Source organism: Lissotriton helveticus, chromosome 7, assembly GCF_964261635.1.
Source record: "Lissotriton helveticus chromosome 7, aLisHel1.1, whole genome shotgun sequence".
Lineage (NCBI taxonomy): Eukaryota > Metazoa > Chordata > Amphibia > Caudata > Salamandridae > Lissotriton > Lissotriton helveticus.
Window position 1 is genome coordinate 1,921,467,589 of NC_136068.1, and position 22,626 is coordinate 1,921,490,214.

General features: G+C 42.2%; 1 long non-coding RNA gene across 1 annotated transcript; it reads right to left on the minus strand.

Annotated features, from left to right (window-relative positions):
- Positions 1-5,668: 5,668 nt before the first annotated feature.
- On the minus strand, positions 5,669-19,648 carry LOC144767872 (uncharacterized). The gene is made up of 3 exons (XR_013598368.1): positions 19,537-19,648; positions 9,718-9,974; positions 5,669-5,765 (listed from the first exon to the last, which is right to left on the minus strand). It is a non-coding gene; the product is annotated as an uncharacterized LOC144767872 (long non-coding RNA).
- Between the last annotated feature and the right edge of the window lie 2,978 nt (positions 19,649-22,626).

Below are 22,626 nucleotides of genomic sequence, written 5' to 3' on the forward strand. Positions count from 1 at the left end.
TACTTTTCTTCGTCTTCAGAGGTAGGGCATTCTGTAAGGTGAACTACCTGCTAATCTTGCTGGGCTATGGGGAGTGTGAAGGGAAAGGCTGAACGATGACCATTAACTGTAACATTCCACTATTTAAATACCTTTAAATGAACTGTACAAATATTTCAAAATAAATCAGCAGTGAGGAAAACCCAAATCAAGCACTTTTTTTGTAATTCTGAAGTGTGATAAAAAGAAAGGGGCAGATTTACAAGCCCCTTGGGTCTGTTTTGAGCTGCCGTTGTGTCACTTTTGTGACGCAGTGACATCAAAAACAATTCAGCCAATTTACAACTTGACACATGTAGGGAGCTGCGTCACAGTGTAAAGCCCTGTGTCACATTATACTTGCATCAGGTTTAAAGTATGCAGGCTTGGCGTTCCCATGCAGGAAAGTCTCGTAGATGTGACGCAGTAAAATCTACAAGATTTCACTGCGCCACTTCTAGCATGCCAGTGCGTCAAAACCTTACGCCTGCTTCGAGCAGGCGTAAGGAGTGACACAGTATAATGAGTATAGGTCTCACCATGCATTGTTGGAGTTGCGTCATGCTGGCGACACGACTCCAGCAATGCGTAACTTTTACTCCAACAGATGCATCAGAATTTCTATTATTATAGTATTATAAATTCGGCGCCTCCATGGTGGTGCAAGAGTATCGCAGGCTGGCGCAGGGAAAGTGACGCATCTCTACAGATGCGTCACTTTCTTGTAAATCTGCCCCAACGCTTTTAATAGGATCAGAACAAATCAAGACACTTTACTTGGTGATGTGAAAATGATTAGCATTTGATGACACCTGAATTTCACACATTAGTGTTTGTGCCCTATGTTTATTTTAGTAAACCTGCATTTCAGTGTGAATTTTGTGACAATTTCAATGGAAAATGTGCTGTCTATTAAAGAAATGTATTTACAACAATATGCTCCAAAATGCACCGCCTGTGGCATACCACAACCTCACCACTCTGTGGCCGAACAGGTGGGGCTCATTTGCTATTCATATTCCATGTGTGATACTTGGATTTTTCACGACCCCTATGACGTCTGCAATGTGACATTGATGGCAGCACTCCCACTCTGAAATGTGTTCCAACACCACTGGCTCTCTGTGTGATGCTGCTTGCAGTTCTTCTTTTAAACCTTTGTCATGTAAGTGCAGGTCTGAAAGAGCTTCACACCAAAAAAGAAAACAAAGGGTTTGTGCCCACCCATCTTCTGTCTTTGTCTGAGCGGCGTTGGCACTCCAACAGGAACCCTCAATGCTGGCAGAGGAAGGCTCATACATTATTGCCACACTTATGTAATATTCATGTTACCTTCATTTTGATTCTTGATTTTCCAGTGCCCCGCTCAGATGGATTATACAGCCTCACTCTGTTTATATATTTTCCTTGTGATGCTTGAATTGTACGTATGGTTGGCACTTTAACCACTTTCTACTCAGTTGGACGGATGATTGAATCACTGCTGCTTTTAATTATGGCAACTAATTAAAAAAAAAAATCCTTCCTTTCTTTTCTCTCTGTTTTTATTATTTTTGTATTTTTCGAGCTGGCATCGGGTTATAAAAGTCGTAACAGTATTACTATCTCAGGCATAATTCTTCATGTCCTGATGATGATCCTTATATTTAACTAGGGGTCGAAACGTCACCGACTTATGTACCTTGACTCAATCGTTATAATTATTTATTTTATGTATGAGCGTTGGTACTAACAGGTTGTGTCTTAACCATTGAGTTCTATTTTGTCACAGGGATATGCCTGAGTTTGGAAACTTGACTTGATTCCTCTTGAGATTGTTCTCCCACTGCTATGTCGTTTACTTTGTATTACTAAATAGAAATAATCTTTCCACTTGGACACCATACGTAGACTCCATTGTATTTCTATGGATATTTAACTGTTTCTAGTTGCCTCATAAGACACCACTGTTCCTTCAAAAAATACTTGCACCCCTCATCCCTTACTACCCATGGGTTTCTCTTGTTGTCCATAAATATAGAATGAAGGCTCAGGCACACACCTGTGCTGCTTACAGGTAACGAGGGCGGCCACCTTCGCCCTCTGGAACCATGGATTGTTCAGACAGGAGGCCTGTGGGGGGACAGGTAACCAGAGCTGCCATCTTCACCCTCTGGAACCATGGACTCTTCAGACAGGAGGCCTGAGGGAGGACAGGTAACCAGAGCTGCCACTTTCACCCTCTGGAACCATAGATACTTCAGACAGGAGGCCTGAGGGAGGACAGGTAACCAGAGCTGCCACTTTCACCCTCTGGAACCATAGATACTTCAGACAGGAGGCCTGAGGGAGGACAGGTAACCAGAGCTGCCACTTTCACCCTCTGGAACCATAGATACTTCAGACAGGAGGCCTGAGGGAGGACAGGTAACCAGAGCTGCCACTTTCACCCTCTGGAACCATAGATACTTCAGACAGGAGGCCTGAGGGAGGACAGGTAACAAGGGATGCCACCCCCCTCCAGTTAGTTCCATTATCCATGGTCCTAGCCTGCGAAACTGCAGACAGGAAATAATGGGCACTAGTCTCACCAACCTTCTCCTGGGCCTAGTTAACAAGGATGGACTAGTAACTGGACTAACTCAGACCTGCCAGAGACTCAGCAGGTTGAGCTGAGATTTGTGAGATCCGTGCTTTGTTTTGAAAAGTCAAAGGCAACCACAAGTGTATTTATATTTTATAGATTTTTTATTTACTACTAACTTGTCAACTTCAGAAACAAGGCAACTATAAATATCAAACTCAAATTGAGCAAGCAAATGTTAATAATGTAAAGAAATAGTACGAATCTAAGATTTTGTTAAAAGCTTACTGGTGTCTGTATTTGAATTTCTGCTTCTTTATACTTGTGTACACCCCTAAACCCTTCCCACCTCTTCTTACATCAGCAAACATGAGCCTCCCTTTGTGGATCCAGAGTTGGGCATTCAGCTGACTGGCATAGGGTCCCCTGGATACCTGAAGGCCCCCTCACTTTCAAAGCCCATCATGAGACGTGCTTGAGACTAGGTTGAATGTGAAAGGAGCAGTGGTGCAAGGTTTCTGCTCTTGAATAGAAGCAGCAGCAGTCGTTCCCACTAAGTAGCTCGATGCAAGCAGGGGGCAACCGTATTAAGGTTTCCTTATGTGCCTGTGTTGTGCATGGCTTCCCTAGGGGGCATCTATCGTTGACACCAGTTTCTAAATCTGAAACTCACTGCTATGACGGGATGTATGATAGTACAACGCGATCATTTTGATTGCGGTACTTTACATCACGGATTTTACAACGCCAGTCGTTACAACGACTTGCGTTGGAGGGTGCGGATTGAGGATTATTATAATTTTCTATTCCAACTCCAGCCCACGTAACAGTAGGAGTGAAGGTGTTGCATTAGAAAATCACAATATTCCTTATCCAAGATCGCCATCCAGCGCAAGTCGTAGTAATGACTTGCGTTGTAATGGCAGCATGGTAAAGGTCGTGCGGTGTAAACGCCTCGTTGTAAACGACGTTTACCCTATGACGTAGCAAAGGTTGATAACAGAACTCATTACCCACTGTCCCTGCTTCTTAAAGGGTTTTCAGGCCGGGCGGAAAGAGCATTCTCTGAGAGCTTCTTAGCACAGCCCTGCTTTTCTGCTTTGACAGAAAGTAGAAAGCACACCTACTAAGCTTCCACGCAGCAGAGTGTAGCTGGACAACTTGCTGTGCTGTGTGAAATGTGCCATATCTACTAATATATATGGTGCACTTCTGCTCTCTCATAGCACTCGCGCATTTCAGGCTGACATGCACCATGGTGCAAGGGTGCCTCTGTTGCAGACAGAATTGTTTTTGTGTAGGAAGGGACACCATCCTGTACTAAAACATTCTCTTGAGGCATTGTCCCCTTTCTAAGTGTGCTGCAGAATGTAGCACACATAGAAACAGGAAAGAATGAGGATAAAATAAATGTTCTCTGGGTTATGCCATCCTTTGGGACTTGTAACTATTTCATGCAACCCCAAATTTACAAACCTTTTAAACCTGGGATTGCGTGGATTCCATGGTGGATGCACAGGAACCCCCATGTTCCACCCTTGTAACGCCTCCCAGAATGAAATGTAATGCAATGCAGGGCAGGGAAGAGGGAGGGATGGGACATGATCAAGTGCAGACAGGGAGATTGATGGGTTGGAAGCTCAGTTGAGGGATGGCTGAGAAGGTCAGTATTGGATCCATGGACCTCTGGCTGGGTGAGACAGAGTTGTGATAGATTCTCCTCAGTGACTCATGTCTGGTGACGAGGAGGTGTTGTCCAGTGGACAGGGACACTAGACGGGTAAGTTGGCCAAGACCAGACCTGCACCGATCACTGGGTTAACCATAAACCCTCTAATGGCAGCGGAATCACCCTCTAAATCTTGCACTGGTGTGATCTCTTGCATGCTGCCTCTCCAATATATGAATCATTACAAGAGAAATTAAAACAAGCCAATCAAAAACACAAGAACAAGTGACAACTTTAATGTAGACTCTAGAAGATAATATAAAGCTAAATGTATCCCGGTTGCAACATATGACGCGGATGTATGGGGTACGCAATCCTGCAATAACATAAAATTATGGAAAACAAGTTCATAAACCGCCTCTTATGTGTTCCAACAAGCACCCCTAACATCTTTTACCACACTGAGGCGGGACTTGATTTTGTTAATGATACCATACATGTCTCCCCCTTGCTGCTTTGGTCTAAGGTTTGGTGCTCTGATGACCTAAAACTCACCAAGGAAATATTACAAGATTGCCTTAAACTTGAGCATTTTGATAAAATCCCATGGCTTCTATATGTTAGGGACACCCTTTTTAAGATAGGTCTGGGCCATATCTTTTTGAAAGTCGAGACTATCGGTGCTGATACAAAGCATTTATTTAAAAAGGCTTATCGTTCAGAATTAGGCATGCTACGAAATAGTGAGAGCGCGGTCTACCATAGGGGAAGGTTGCTTCATCAACCTTACCTATCATACATAGGGCAGACTCAATGGCGCTTCTACTTAACTAGGTTCCGTTTGAACACATTACATTTTTTATTTGCATTTCCACAGCAGGTGGGCTGGTGTGAGAGTTTACCCTTGTGTGCTTGTAACAACAAAGTTTCTCAAAATACTCTCCATCTTATACTTTTTTGTTCCCTGTACAAAGATCCAAGGAGTAGATTTATTAAACCAATTTTGTCATCATTTGGATCCCACTTTTATAAAGAGAGATATGATCACTTACTCTCATTATCAACCCCAGCAATATGTAATGCTGTTCTTAGTTTTATTAGAGTAGCACTTAGCATTGGAAAGCAATACTAATTACTGACAGGGATTGCTGTTTCCCACTTATGTAATTTGTTTAAAGTTGGCACCATTACCTATTATCTATCGTATTGTATTTGTATTGGTAAAATTGTCTTTTTAACTTATTCGATCTCTTTTATATTCATCTGTAAATCATATAATGATAATATTATAATGCTTAGAGATAAGTGCATGATTCTTTTTACATTGTGTATTTTGTTTATGTCATACTTTTATGATTCTGTTTTAATGAACCGAAATAAAGTTTTCGAAAGAAAGAAAGAAAGACTCGAGAAGATACTTTCATTGTTTTAATCAGAGCCTGGTTGGAACAATCTTCTGTTTCACAGAGCAGGAGGCTGAGACCATTGAGGTGGGACCCAGGATTCATTTTATACCTGAAATTAGAAAGAACAAAAGAAGATGTTATATACACATTATTTATAATACCTGTGCTACAGTTGAAGGACAGTTTGTAAAACATGTCCACCGTCCTGTTTGAAATGCATAAGAACAAGTAACTCATAAAACAAACTAAGAACACAGGGCAATCAGATTTATAGTGCAAATTATGATTGCCTTTCGAAGAAATAACTAATCAATATGAGTTTCTGTATTACTAGATGTTTTGTTTACATACATTGCATTTTAATCATCACGCAATCTCAACATTTACTGTTAATTTCACATATTTGATCAGTACATAAAATCCCATTTGCTTCCTCCAGATGTTTGGGAGTTAAGGGCCATATGTATCAAGCAAAATTGCATTCGCAAACAATTTCGGCGTTTGCGAATGCAATTTTGCCAAATGGTATGTATTAAGGCAAAATAAGGAATCACAAAATTTGCGATTCCTTATTAAATGCAATGTAAGAAGCACCAAAAAAGTGCAATTTGGCCTTAACGAATCGCAAATTACCACCAACTTCAAGTTGGTGGTAATTTGCGATTTCTTTAAAAAATGCACTTTTTTGCATTTTTCAAAGTGCAATGTGAGGCACATACATGCCCATAGGGCATGTATGTGTGCCACATGTGCACCCATGCTTATTTCAGGGGTGCATCAGGGTGTCCTTTTGACACCCCTGCACCCTTCAAATTATTCTCAATTTGCGATTCTGAACTTGCGAATCGCATTTTGAGAATAACTTCTCATTTATTCCTATGGGCCTCCTGGCCCATAGAAATGAATGGGAAAGTATTCCTTAATTGCGATTCGCAATTTGCTAATTGCAATTAAGGAATATGTAGGATTCGCAAAATGTATTGCAAATCCTACATACATAGCATTTTGCGATTCTCAAATAGTGATCCGCAAAAAATCGCTATTTGAGGATCGCAAAATGACTTCTTATACATATGACCCTAAATATATTATCCCTTTGTCTTTGTAAACCAGGAAATCATGCTGAAACTAGGGCACAGTATTTAATTAATTTTATCCAGGTGAATGACCCATGTTTTCAGCTGATGGCCGAAACCTGATGTCAATGTGAATTATACCTATTGATTTTCTAAATGTAAGAATATTGTTACAATAACACTTTATGTCATGTTATCAAATGAAAATATTAAGATTAATTCCAATAACACATTTCTAGTGCTTATGTAAGAGCTGAACTCTCAGCTCTGTCCTGGTAATGAAGGGCCCCAGTATCCATGAAGCAAACAGTATGTCCACAAGACAGCTTTGATCACAAAGTTTATTTGTTTCAGTAATTGTATCCCACTCCTGGAAATTCAGGGCCAATTCACACAGTGGTCCAGAATAAAAGATAATTAGTCACAGCAAAAGGCTTTGTGAATCAGCCCCACAGACGACAGAGGGATGGTGCCAACCATGGGGTCGATTATGATGGCGGTGAATCCGCATCATCCGGGCCGGTGGAAGCCACCGCCAGCCCGGAGGATGCGGATTCACCGCCGCGGTCCTTGAAAACACCCACTGCCAGATTATGATGGTGGTGGGGTCAGCGGCGGACAGCAGGTCCGTCCGCCGCTGATCTGCGGGGTGTGGACCACAATATGGTGGCGGTGCCTGCAAGACACCGCCAGCCATATTATGATGTGTGCGGAGACATGCTTTTCCGCGGCGGATATTCCGATGTGGAAAAGCATGTGGACCTTTGCTTCTGGGGGGCCCTTGCGGGCCCCCAGGGTGTTGGGGGGTGGGGGGTGCACATGGGGGGTACCTATGGTACCCCCCTGCATGTGCATGCACCTGCAAAGCATGCATTTTTAACTTTGCGGCGGGTGCTGCTTTAAGCAGCAACTGTCGCAATGTTAAGTATACAGGATGTGACCGCCAGGGTGACGGTCACATCCTAATTCCTATGGAGGGAACGCCGCTGTCCCTGCAGACAGTCCCTCCACCTTGGGGATGGCGGACGGACGCAGGTCCGTCCGCCATCCTAATCGACACCAATGTTTGGGCAATGGAGAGTGTGGTCCAATCTCTGGAGCAAGATACAGAGATAAAATAGGTGCAGCCCACACTGCCAGGCCAGGTCCTCTCTGAATGAGAACACGAACTACCGTAGACTGTTCTTACTGTGCAACAAGAAATCCTAGATCTGTTTCTTCTGGAGAAACAAGAAACCACAGACCTGGTCATACTCGAGAAACAAGAAACCACAGACCTGTTCTTACTGGAGCAACGTGAAACCACGGACCTGTTCTTACTCGAGAAACAAGAAACCACAGACCTGTTCTTACTGGAGCAACTAGAAACCACGGACCTGTTCTTACTTGAGAAACAAGAAACCACAGACCTGTTCTTACTGGAGCAACAAGAAACCCTAGACCTGTTCCTCCTGGAGCAACAAGAAACCCAGGACCTGTTCTTACTGGAGCAACAAGAAACCCAGGACCTGTTCTTACTGGAGCAACAAGAAACCCAGGACCTGTTCCTCCTGGAGCAACAAGAAACCCAGGACCTGTTCTTACTGGAGCAACAAGAAACCCAGGACCTGTTCTTACTCGAGAAACAAGAAACCACAGACCTGTTCTTACTGGAGCAACAAGAAACCACGGACCTGTTCTTACTTGAGAAACAAGAAACCACAGACCTGTTCTTACTGGAGCAACAAGAAACCCTAGACCTGTTCCTCCTGGAGCAACAAGAAACCCAGGACCTGTTCTTACTGGAGCAACAAGAAACCCAGGACCTGTTCCTCCTGGAGCAACAAGAAACCCAGTACCTGTTCTAACTGGAGCAACAAGAAACCCAGGACCTGTTCTTACTGGAGCAACAAGAAACCCAGGACCTGTTCTTACTGGAGCAACAAGAAACCCAAGACCTGTTTTTACTGGAGCAACAAGAAACCCTAGACCTTTTCTTGCTGGAGCAACAAGAAATCCAAGACCTGTTCTTCCTGGAGCAACAAGAAATCCAAGACCTGTTCTTCCTGGAGCAACAAGAAACCCTAGACCTGTTCTTACTGGAGCAACAAGAAACCCTAGACCTTTTCTTACTGGAGCAACAAGAAACCCTAGACCTTTTCTTACTGGAGCAACAAGAAACCTTAGACCTGTTCCTACTGGAGCAAGAAGAAACCCTAGACCTGTTCTTCCTGGAGCAACAAGAAACCATAGACCTGTTCCTACCTGAGCAACAAGAAACCCTAGACCTGTTCCTTCTGGAGCAGTGCTAAGACTGATTTGCAAATGGCTGGGTCTAATCCTAGGTTTCATGGTGGCCAAAAACGATGGACCGGGATGTGGTCTGAGTAATTACTAGAAGCTGAGATGAATTCATGCATTTCATATTTTACTTTTTCGTAATCTTCGTTCTGACGAACTAAGTGTGACGAGTATACCCAGACATGGGTCCCGTGTAATGTAATGTAATGTAATGTAAAAGGACACTTCTATAGCGCTACTTTCACTCCATGGAGTATCTTGTTCACTGTGCCACTGGAACCAAGTTGCACCTGACTGAGGGGACCCAAATACGCCAAAATCAATCTTGGGCCACTCGTATCCTGGTTTAAATGGACCTGGCTCTGTAGTTTTGGCTGTTCTGGTCTGTTTTCATTGCAGCAGAACCAATGCTGAATTGCATATGACTATATGCATCTGACCAGGAACACCTAATGCACCTCACCTCCCATCAGAACGCTGACGAGGAACCCGGGATGCACTATCCCCCATTTGCATGCAGTGTAGTAATTGACCATTACGTTTGCTCATTCACACACCATATACACCGTGCATGTGTGCCCACAAACACATATGCATTTAGCTGAAGGCTCACATGAACATCTGCGTGCATACACACGTATACACAGACATACAAACACACACTCCAACTAAAGTGGCATGTTCCTAGTAGATTGTGCTTCTCACATGGATTATTCCTATTCTTGCCGTCTTCTAAAACTATGCTCTTGGTTCTTTGGGTCCTGGAGGCTTTCCTGAAGGAGGTGGTGGTGGACCAGAGGAGCCTTGTGGTGGAGGTGGCTGTGGCCCTGATCCTACTCCATTATTGCCTCCTTCAGCTGGATTTACTCCATGATATCCATTATCGTGTGCCATGTCTCCCGGTGGCATGGCATCTGGTGCCATGTCTCCCGGTGGCTTGCCGTCACCATCTTCGGGATGTCCTGTGTGGAGAGAAGTAAAAATAATGAAGAAATCAGTCACTTCTTTGTCCAGGTTTTTTGGGGTTTCATTCAGTTATGGAACTACATTATCAGGGATTTCAGAAAAAGGGGATAAGGAGGGTCTAGAGCATGTGAGTGAGATATGTCTATATGAGTATGCATTGTTCACAGGAGACCAGGGAAGGGGGAGGGTTGGGTGGCAGGAGATGGATTGATGAGGGACTTGAAGCAGTATCATCAGAGCCTGAGTTAGAGGTGGACGGTAATGCAAACTCTTGTGGTTTCTGGAGAAGAGGCGGTTGCCTTTTCCAAACCACACACACATAATGTACCTTTTCAACCTTTTGGTTTATTGCTGGCTCCCTCAAGCCTTCTCTCATCTGCTAGAAGCACCACCCTGACTGCATCTTGCAAAACACAGGCCCTGCACTTTGTAATACCCCCTCCTGCTCTGTTGCATATGGAATATAATCCTGTTCTCTAAAGAGTTCTTCTTTTAGCCAATGAAAAACCTCTGAACAATATGTCAATATAGGGCTGGCTTATTGGGTGAAGTTTTCCTGCATGGGAAGTGTCTTTCATAGATACTGAGAGCTGTTCCCATGAGCACCAGGGTCAGTACTGATTAGCATAAGGTGGGCCTCTGTCTAGAGTGGCACAGTGGGTGAACAATGATGGGTTAGAACGCTACTCAGCGTGATTTCAGTGGTTTTACCTTTATAATATATTCTTCCCATCACTGTTTGTTTGTTTGAAGTATCACCATAAGAAGTCAAGAATATTTGTACACGTGGGTCCCTTCCTTGTTACCCACAAAATACAAGATGTACCTTAGTGATGGGTTTTATCAAGGCAAAACGTGGTTTGAGGTTGTCTATCTTTTCTTGCAGAGGGGATGTCACCTGGCATTAGAAATGGACTGTTCCCATGACGGACATAAGATGGACCGCTGTCTGGAGGGGCAAGATACTTTAAAAATATTTTCTTTGTGATTTTAAAACTGGGTGGATGTTGGTGATCTCGTTTCTTTTTCTGGAAACAGCTTGGAAAGGGAATAAAAAATTCCTGATTTAATATGAAAGCCAACATGCAAAAACTTTGCAAACTATGCGTTTTCACAAGAGTTGCAAGAATTTGGTGACCAAAATAAATTGCCACTTAACACATTCATGCTCTTGCTTTAAATTGATGTTAACAAAGAGAATCTATTGCTTTTTTATATTACACTTACTACAGTCTAAGGAGTGCCATACTACATAAAGGCGATCCATTACCCAATTCAATGGCACTTTTTTTTAAAGAAATAATGATCCTGCTAGTCTGTCATCAAAGCAATGACCAACAATCTATCGCCAGATTTCAGCAGCAGGTGCTTAAATTATTAAGCTCTCCTCCTTGTCACAAAGGATACTTCATACCAACTATGGGCTCCATTAGGTGGCGGACGGATCACCACCGCCATGCAGGCGGTGGCTATCCGTCCCCCATCCTTGCCCGTCATATTACAATGGCGGGGGGACCGTGGCGGAGGGGAAGACCGTCCGACGCGGTCGCAAGAAAAGCCTGATATGGTGGCGGTGTCTATCAGACACCGCCAGCCATATTAGGATGGCCTGGGAGGAATGCCTTTCAGTGGTGGCAATGCCGCCACGAAAAGGCATACAGTTCCTGCTTTGGGGGCCCGTTGCGGGCCCCCAGGGTGAAGAGGGAGGTGGGGAGTGCACATGCGGGGTACCTATGGTACCCCCCTGTGTTTCACCGCACAACATGGCAGGCACCGCGCGGTGCCTGCAATGTTGTGCTGTGAAACGCACAACAAGCATTTTTCACATTGCGGCGGCTGGTGCTTTGAGCACCGTCCGCCACAATGTTAAAAATGCGGGATGCACCCGCCACTGTGGAGGGTGCATCCTAATTGGGGGCACGGTTCCTCCGCCCTTGTGGTGGACGGTACCGGCCCCCGACAGGGTGGCGGACGGACTTTGTCCGTCTGCCATCCTAATGGACCCCTAAGTTAGTTTGGGCCATAGTCTAGGGAAGCTGTAGGTGCGGGTACGGTATTATAAGTGGCGCTTAGGCTCTCCGCCACGTATAATTTCTAGAATTTTGGCTTGCACGTCCACATCTGCAAACTCTCGCATTAACAACCAAGCTCAAGTTCCTTGCCGCTCCGCCCTCTGGGCACTAACTCCAATCCGTAACCATTGATCGGTTGCCATAACCCTGCACCACAGTCATCGCGTGGCGCTTCTCACTCATTCACATCCCAGCGAATTGTCCACACGGGCCATGCCCATGTTCCATCATGTCCCCTCGCGGACCATTCCCTCGTTGCAAGTATTTTGGTGTAAATTTTCAGGCACTCCGTTCAGTGTCACCAGACATCACCTTGCGAGTGTCATCTTTTTGGTCAGTTTGCACTAAACCACGTGCATGGTGCGTCGTCTTCACACTAGGGTGGTCCCTGACTGCCCTTCAACTGGCTTTTTGTTGTACGGTTTTGTATTAGACGTTCTTTAATCGCCTTCCCTTCTCCTCATTTCCAACAGGCTATTTTCATTTGATTCAGGCTTGCAATCTAACTGTCCTGATGATGACTTATTATTCTTTTAATGGATCGAAACGTCATCGACTATTGTAAAGAGTTTGCACGTTAATCGCACTTGATAAAATAAGTGCAGTTTCTATTTCTCAGAAATTGTGCTCATTATTCCACAAGCTACCCCATCTTGCCTGATATATTTTTGTCCTAAATGTATTTGTCATGTGTTCATGGAGGATGCAGGATTGTGTCCCACGTTATTGCTGTGTTTTGTATTTTTCTGCTCTTTGATATTTTTGATTTATTAAATAGATTCTTTGGCTGGACACTCACAATATAGTACCAATTCAAGTCAATATTTATCCTAAATACATTACTGTTTCGTTTAAGGACCACTGTTCTAATACTAAACTGTAGTGGCATTCAAAGCACATATGGGAATCAACATGGGGAGTCGCATTTGTTCTACTTCCTTTTTTCTCTGCCCCCGCTTGACAGATCATCCTGAGACTTTCCACACACAACAAGACTCACTATGACATTTTTTTTGGAACAGTTTGTGAACATTTGTCAAATGACAGCCGAGATATAGGCAAGGCGAAAAAAGCTTTTTCTATAGAAACATGGTCTTAACTATAACTACCTACTGGCGACCACCAGTTGGTAATCTATCTATCTATCTATCTATCTATCTATCTATCTATCTATCTATCTATCTATCTATCTATCTATCTATCTATCTATCTATCTATCTATCTATCTATCTATCTATCTATCTATCTATCTATCTATCTATCTATCTATCTATCTATCTATCTATCTATCTATCTATCTATCTATCTATCTATCTATCTATCTATCTATCTATCTATCTATCTATCTATCTTCCATTAATATCTATCTATCTATCTATCTATCTATCTATCTATCTATCTATCTATCTATCTATCTATCTATCTATCTATCTATCTATCTATCTATCTATCTATCTATCTATCTATCTATCTATCTATCTATCTATCTATCTATCTATCTATCTATCTATCTATCTATCTATCTATCTATCTATCCATCTATCCATCTATCCATCTATCCATCTATCTATCCATCCATCCATCCATCCATCCATCTATCTATCTATCTATCTATCTATCTATCTATCTATCTATCTATCTATCTATCTATCTATCTATCTATCTATCTATCTATCTATCTATCTATCTATCTATCTATCTATCCATGTCATGGGTGATATAATATATAATATGTGAGGTAATAAGCAGTGCATTGCGTTGTGTGAGTTACAGTTAGCTCATGTAACTGTAACTGCTGAATTTCTTTGTTTGTGTTTTTTACAATTGAAATGTGAGACTGATTATAACATTCATGTAACCTTAGGTTTTTTCAGAGAATTTCTATATTTTTTTTATTCTATTTCCTAACTATAACATCCCTGTAACCTTTGGGTTTTTTCAGTGAATTTCTAAGATTTTTTACATTATTTTCCCTACCTCTAACATCCCTGTAACCTTTGTTTTTTAGGGAATTAGTAAGTTTAAAAAATAATTGTATTTCCTAACTGTAACCTGTAACTTTTCAGACTAGTTAGACTATGTATCTACCAGATAAGGTGATATCAAAGGTAAGTTACTTGTCCATCTAATAGAGACATCTAACTGCAGATTACTAACCCTTATAATTTTTCCCAGGTGCCAGACTAGTTCCGGAAAGAAATGCAGCCCATTAAGCAGATAAATATGAGAAATTAATTTGAGAAATGAGAAACTCTAAGCAGATGTTGGATCTGATGGAAAATATCTGATCTTGGCTGAAAGCACATTAACCATTAGTGTTAATTTATGAACTGTAACAAGTACAATCTCTCTGCAGGAGCAACAGTAATCCTCGGTTAACATTGATTTGTTTATATTTCTTAAACACTGCTGGCTGGACATATAAATTGCTTTTCAGCAAGGGATTTTATTCCCATAAGCTAATAATATGCACACCCTGCACCTCAGTGGCAGCTGCAGGGGAACCAGATGTAAGGAAAAACTGTCAGTAACAAAATCAGTAACACACTGCGCTGGCCATGATATGCTGGTAATTAATACTGCAGCAGGATGTTTGTAAATCAGTTGTTTGCACCAGGCATATTTATAATTCAGTCCTGCTGTGACTGTGGTTGCGCAGTCCCTCTCCCTAGGCCAATTTCAGCCCGAGGACCCTGTTGTATTCTGTACATGAAGACACTGGTAGCCAGGTTGTAAGTTTCTAAAAGTCTTCTATATTAACCCATGTCAAGAGGTATCAACTAAGGATCAGCCATGTAACAGCTCTTAACCCAACTCCCATATCTCCTACGCCAACCCCACCAGGAGCAGCCTGCCTAGCTGCTCAGCCCATCTCCAACTGTCCCCACTCATCCACACAGGCACCCGGGCATTCCACGCATCACAGGCACACCAACTTTCAGTCACCATCTCTCACTCTGGCTGAGCAGCTAGGAGGACCTAGGCTGATTTACATATACATGTAAACCTTAGGATATAACAGACCCCATGCCACGTAGCCTGGCCTTGTAACGCTGGATGCCCTGGAGCCCCATTTGGAGACTGCTGGGGAGCCTGCATGCCCCTGCAGTCCCTATTGGCTCCCCATCTCCTGTGGGAGCCAGCATTGCTCCCGCAAGCAGGGAGCTGCTTTAAATATATAGCAGCTCCCTGCTTGCGGAAGCAATGCTTTCATCTGTTTCCCTGCAAGCATATTTGCATGCAGGGAAACAGTTGAAAAGTCAGCTTTCTTTAAGAGAGAGCTGTTTGACTTATGTTTGCTTTCAGAAGTCAGCTCGTACCAAGCAAAAGCAAACAGCTACCTCCCATGGGTGGACAACTTACAAATTAGCAGGAGCTAGCCCTGGGTGATGGTGGTCCCCAGGCCCCCATCAATGTGTAGTTTAGCCTTTAGCCCCGGTAAGATGGCGGTCCCCATGGTGGGGGGCTGCGATAGACCCCATACATTCATTTATTTGTGCCCCAGGAAGTTGGAGGCCCCAGGGGCTGTGGACCAAAAGCTATCTTTCGACTAAATTTGCTGTTATTCTGTTCAGCAGTTCAGTTGGCAGGTGCGACTAAAGAGTCTATGGGAATTAACTTGGGTAAACGTGTTTTGTGATCACCCCTTTTCTCAGCCCCCGCTTGATGGACCACCCTGAATCTTTCCAGCCAGCAGCTGAAGTAAGCGGCGTAATAATTTTGAAAATTTAGCAAAGATTTGCTAAAGGGGGCAAAAATGTAGGCAACTGAAAATCACCTTTGTAATAGAAATTTGGTAATTAAGTTCTAACTATAACTACCTACTGGTTACCCCCACTAGGTAATAGATAAATACATACATATATTAGGCTCAGCAATCCTGCCTAATTCCTCTGCCCAATCCCCAGCCCAGAAATTCTATTGATTTTTTCTCAAGCACCCTGCAACAGTACAACTTTGCAAATATGCCTCCAACATCTCCACAGCAGTTTAACAGTTCTCCCTCATTCACAGCTGTCAGCACAGACAGATGAATTTTCTCAGGTTCCCTATTTCTGCCGTGTTACCAGTACGCAAATATTGAAATGCATGAGAACTGCTCCACACACATATGCAACCTGTTGAGGTAAGGCTCCCCTCCCAACAATGCACTGCATTTACTGCCTGAGCTAAGGTGATGCAACAGGTGGTTTGACAGTGTTTGATGTTCCTTTCTCTGTTCACAGGAGCAGCTGCTGAACAGTATGAGTACACAGCGTTAAGGGGCTATGGACAGTATATAAAACTGGTTACAGATACACCAATGAATTTGCATTACAATTACGTCATTCTATCATGCCTGGGTTGGATGGTGTCAGGGACTTTTCACAATGGACTGTTCTAGCTTTGTTTTGGGAATGCTCCAAATGTTTGGTCTTATTCCGCAGCCAGATTCATGATGGGCAACCTCTCCCATAGTTCACCCCTCCCTTATCCTCAAGACTCAACTGAAACAGAACATGCTGAAAAACATCTATTCTTGCACAGTCTCTGGCCAGCAGAACCAGCTGTAGCCTTTATAGCCTGCATCCGGCTTCTCTGTTCGGATGTCTAGGACCAATGATCGCTGTTGGTCATTGACGGAGGCTTTTCAATCTACTCACTGCCAGAAGACATTACCTATGATTCGACTACTCATCACCAGATGACATTACCTATGATACGACTACTCACCGCCAGAAGACATTACCTATGATTCGACTACTCACCGCCAGAAGACATTACCTATGATACGACTACTCACCGCCAGAAGACATTACCTATGATTCGACTACTCACCGCCAGAAGACATTACCTATGATACGACTACTCACCGCCAGAAGACATTACCTATGATATGACTACTCACCGCCAGAAGACATTACCTATGATTCGAATACTCACTGCCAGGAGACATTACCTATGATATGACTACTCACCGCCAGAAGACATTACCTATGATTCGAATACTCACTGCCAGGAGACATTACCTTCGGTATGACTACTCACCGCCAGAAGACATTACTTATGATTCGAATACTCACTGCCAGGAGACATTACCTTTGGTATGACTACTCACCGCCAGAAGACATTACCTATGATTCGAATACTCACTGCCAGGAGACATTACCTTTGGTATGACTACTCACCACCAGAAGACATTACCACCTATGATTCGACTACTCACTGCCGGAAGACATTACCTATGATTCGACTACTCACTGCCAGAAGACATTACCTATGATTCAACTACTCACTGACAGAAGACAATACCTTTGGTATGACTACTCACTGCCAGAAGACATTACCTTTGGTCTCACTACTCACCAACCGAAGACATTACAACCTATGATTCGACTACTCACTGCCAGAAGACATTACCTATGATTCGACTTATCCCCTCCAGAAGACATTACCAATGATACGACTACTCACTGCCAGAAGACATTACCAATGATATGACTACTCACTGCCAGAAGACATTACCTTTGGTATGACTACTCACTGCCGGAAGACGTTACCTATGATTCGACTACTCACTGCCAGAAGACATTACCTATGATTCGACTACCCACTGCCAGAAGACATTACCTATGATTCGACTACTCACTGCCAGAAGACATTACCTATGATACGACTTCTCCACGCCAGAAGAAGACATTGCCTATTATACGACTACTCACTGCCAGAAGACATTTCCTATGATTCGACTACTCACTGCCAGAACACATTACCTGTGATTCGACTACTCACTGCCAGAAGACATTACCTATGCTTCGACTACTCACTGCCAGAAGACATTACCTTTGGTATGACTACTCACTGCCAGAAGACACTACCTATGATGCAACTACTCACTGCCAGAAGACATAACCTATGATATGACTACTCACTGCCAGAAGACACTACCTATGATTCGACTACTCACTGCCAGATGACACTACCTATGATTCGACTTCTCACCACCAGAAGACATTACCTATGATACGACTACTCATTACCAGATGACATTACCTATGATTCGACTACTCACTGCCAGAAGACATTACCTATGATTCGACTACTCACTGCCAGACGACACTACCTATGATTCGACTTCTCAACACCAGAAGACATTACCTATGATACGACTACTCATCACCAGAAGACATTATCTATGATACTACTACTCACAGCCAGAAGACATTACCTATGATTCGATTACTCACTGCTAGAAGACATTACCTTAAGCATGACTACTCACTGCCAGAAGACATTACCTTTGGTATGACTACTCACTGCCAGAAGATATTACCTGTGAATCTACTGTCTCGATCACCATCAGATACTTAATTACTGGACCTGCTTAAAATTTCACTGCACCTTCCATGGTGCTTCAGACATCATATTCCATAGGGTTCCTGGTTTTATGGTGTTTATTTTTTAACATTTCCATCCGTATTTACCCATATTTCTTTTTTTACCATCTTATTTGTTTTTATTTTTACTTTGAGTTTTCTGAATAAATTAAGGAGGATTTTGTATATTTCCACAATAATTTAATTGAGAAATATGGACTCTTACTTTGATGCCTGTCAAGTTTTAACACATTAAAGAGCAAAATATAATAAAACAACACACCTATATGAGAGTATCAGCATTATCCAACACATATATGTTTAGACAAGCCTTGATTTAGGGAATCTCAACCAGTTTTTTAACTTCCAGCGCTGTCTATCTGCCCACACGTTGGCTCGGAATTCATGCACGGAGAGTCACTCAAAAGAAACTCAATGTTCTGAATTTTTCTGCGTTTTAAAATGAAATGCGGAAAGGAAACATTGTTTTCTGTCTGTATTTATCTGTAAAATCATTAAAAATGGAAACTGGGAGCCATAATTATCCAGTGTAAAGACTCCTGTAAAACCCATAAGGGCAGGATTGACCTTATGTCGAGTCAAAGGTGCTGATCACTGTGCAGCTTGTATCACAACAGAGGCCACTATCAGCCCTTTATGAAGTAGAATCAGACTGCCCGAAGCCAGAGTAACTATTCTTGAATGTTTAGGTTTCTTATAGTGCAGTGGTTTGTGAGTGCTCTGTTGTTTGGAATAGATGTTGATGCATTGCAAGCAAATGCAAGTTTTTTACAATTGTGCACATTTATGGGCAGAGTCCTATGACCCCTCCTGCTCTTCATGTACTTCTTGCTAACTGTTGTGTCCTCCTCTGAGGACCCCCCAGATCCCATCTTCTTCTCCCTGCCCATTCTTAACTCAAGAAGAAAGCTCTACATGATGTGATATAGAGACGTGAAGGAAAGTCCACAACTCTCTCTTCCACCACACTCTATCCATTGTCAAGGATTGGCTTCTGATTGGTGCAATTTATCCAGAAATTTGAGGTTTCCCTATCACCATCTTACTCTAAATGAGCCCATATGTTTCTATATATCAATATTTCTGGAGGCAAAGACCCGGCCACTTACCAGGAGCGCCAGGTTGAGGCGGGGCGGCCAACGCCAGGGACAGCAAGGCGGCGAGGAGCAGAAGGACCCTCATGGTGAGTAGCGTCTGTCTCTCAAGAAGGTTTCAAAAGTGATAAGCAAGCGATGGATGCAAACCACAAACCCTGCTGCATTTATACGCAACCAAGGAGCGGCCTCAGTCGCGACACAGGAGCCGCCATGGAAACATTCAAATTCGGGAGCCTATATTTTTTAGATTTGCATCTTTCCATGACCCTCAACTTCAAATGCTTCAGCGTCAACGAAGAGATCAGTTCCAGGAAAGTCAAACACTGGAAACCATGAGAAATCCTACAACAAAAAGAACCAAAACTCCAGTACTCAGGGTCATTACTGGTCCGATTGTTCATAAATTCGCCACCTCTAGGCTTGTAGGAGGTCTTTGTCGACACAGCAGCCAGGAGCTATGGGCCACTGAATGCACAGATCCAATGGCCAGCTCCACAAAGACCGTTGCAAATTAAGAAGGGAAAAAGATTTTTCCACCCCAGGAACAGAGACAGGATTAGCCCTCATCTTGCATATCATCTGATACAAAGAGGTGGTGTCCCCTTACAACAGGGAGGGGCGGCGCTTCATTCCTGGTCATATGCCGAAGAGTGAAGAGCACAGTGCAGTGATGTGTTGTCGCAGTAAAATGGCAGTGAGACTCTCTGGGGACCCCCTGTCCAGGGGTGTGCTACAGAGAAGCACAATTGCAGCACCGCCACTGATCACCAGAAGCCATAAATAATCTAGAAAAAAGTAGCAAATCAATACATCAGATCATCCCTCCTGTATTTGAGCAGATTTGCACAAATGCCCAGGAGTACTCCAAGAAATCTTTGCAAATTATAGATTTACTTGTCCACTCCTTAACCCAATACTTACTGCTACAGAAGTGCCTTAACAATTCAATCTATGAACAAAACATGGCGGTGCTAATGGAACCTTTCTGCGTCTTTTCTGAATTGACTCCAACTCTATTAGGAGTAAATTTATAAGGATACACCGTTAGGCATGAATGTGAATATCCACAGGTTTGCAATCCCGATATCCTGGGAGATGCTTCTCCCATCAGACCACACATTCCCACTTCCACCCAAAACTTCAGACAGCAGGAATGCAACCCCACACATGTATCCAAGTCGCAGCTTCTTCCTCCAGAAGTATAGGGTAGCAGATCCTAATTGTGTGATGCAGAATTAAACTTTTACATCCTCAGAAACCCTATTTTGACCACTGCAGCAGAACCTGACTGCCCAAACATTGTTGTTCTCTGAACCCAATGTGAGTTGTGTGGGTTTGACTTTACTGAGTTCACATTTTTTGGGTCTGGCTCGAGAGCGCAGCTGCCGCCAGATCTTACGCAATCAACCTAGTAAAGAGCTTTTGGCAGCGCTAGAGACAGGGACATTTGCTCCTCCCACTTGTTGGTGGATAGGTGGACATCTTTTGATTGTGCAGAAATTGTGTACTACAACAGAAAAAGTGCTTTCCCTCCAAACAGCTGTGGTCCTGTTGGGTAAACGACCAAAATATAGAATGGACAGAATATCGACTCCAAAATATGGATAGGACAGAATATCGTATTACCAACCTATAGTTAGCCAGGATATCGAATTTGGGGTAGGAAATATCGATTTCCATAATATCGCATTTAAAATATCGATTTCCATAATATCGAGAAAAAAAAATTAGTATTATGTATGGTAGTATATGTGTTAAAATGATGTATTAATTTTGTAATGTATGTTTAATTTTTTTTAAGTAATGAATGTTATGTAATGTAATTTTTGCGTAATTTAATTCCGTAGCGGGTTGTGGGTTTATAGGGGAATAAGGAGAGGAAGTAATTTAATTATAGTAAATTAAATATTCATTTTTATTTATATGTATTGGTAATTAATTGATTGATAATTAATTATTACTTGGTAATTAATTTGTATTAATTGGTAATTAATGTTTCTTAATTGATTAATTGATATTTATGTTAATTGTATTATTTATTATTTGGAGTAAGTTGTGGGTTTATATGGGGGGAAGTAATTTAATTGTAATAAAGTAAATATTTATTTTAATTTATATGTATTCATAATTAATTGATACTTATTAATTGGTAATTAATTTGTAATAATTGGCAAATCATTTTTAATTGATAATTAATTTTTATTAATTGGTAATTATTTTTGATACATTTTCTATTGGCATTGATAACTAATTTAGTTTTATTTTAATATTAAATTACTACTTTCCCTACTGTTGCACTCTCTGGAGTGGGAATAGTAATATTTACCCCTACGCTATCCAACGCTTTACCTACTGTTGCACTCTCTGGTGTGGGAATAGTCATTTTTACTCCCACTCTATCCAACACTTTCCCTACTGTTGCACTCTCTGGAGTGGGAATAGTAATTTTACCCCCCCCCCCGGTATCCAACGCTTTCCCTACTGTTGCACTCTCTGGAATGGGAATAGTAATTTTTACCCCTACGCTATCCAATGCTTTCCCTACTATTGCACTCACTGGAGTGGGACATTTTAACCCTCTCACTATCCAACAAATTCTCTACTTTTTTTTACATTACATTTAGTATTTTTACATTCTAAGCTTTTTTACATAAGTATGTTTTATTTAATTGTTTTTAATATTTAATTAATTTTATATTATTTTTAATACATTTAAAAAATTCGATATTTTAGTTAACTATATTTCAACATCCTATATTTTGGATTCGATATTTTCGTACTTACCTGTTTGTAGATAGGGATTCTATATTCTGTACTTCGATATTTTGGAGTTGATATTTTGGGCATTCTATATTGTGTCCCTCGATAATAGGTCACTGAACCGTTATGTTGTTTGTTTATTCTACTGTCTGAGCCGGCAGCAGTATATCTGTCTAGAGGAGGCTCATTTACACCCATAATGTATCAGGTTTACGGGGCACATTTCAGGGGGCACTCATGTACCATTAACAGCAATGTGTCTTAAATATGTAGGTAGTATGTAGTTAATTTACGGTGTTTTTTCCTGGTAGAAACAAAGATGGAAAAAGGATACTTATGGAA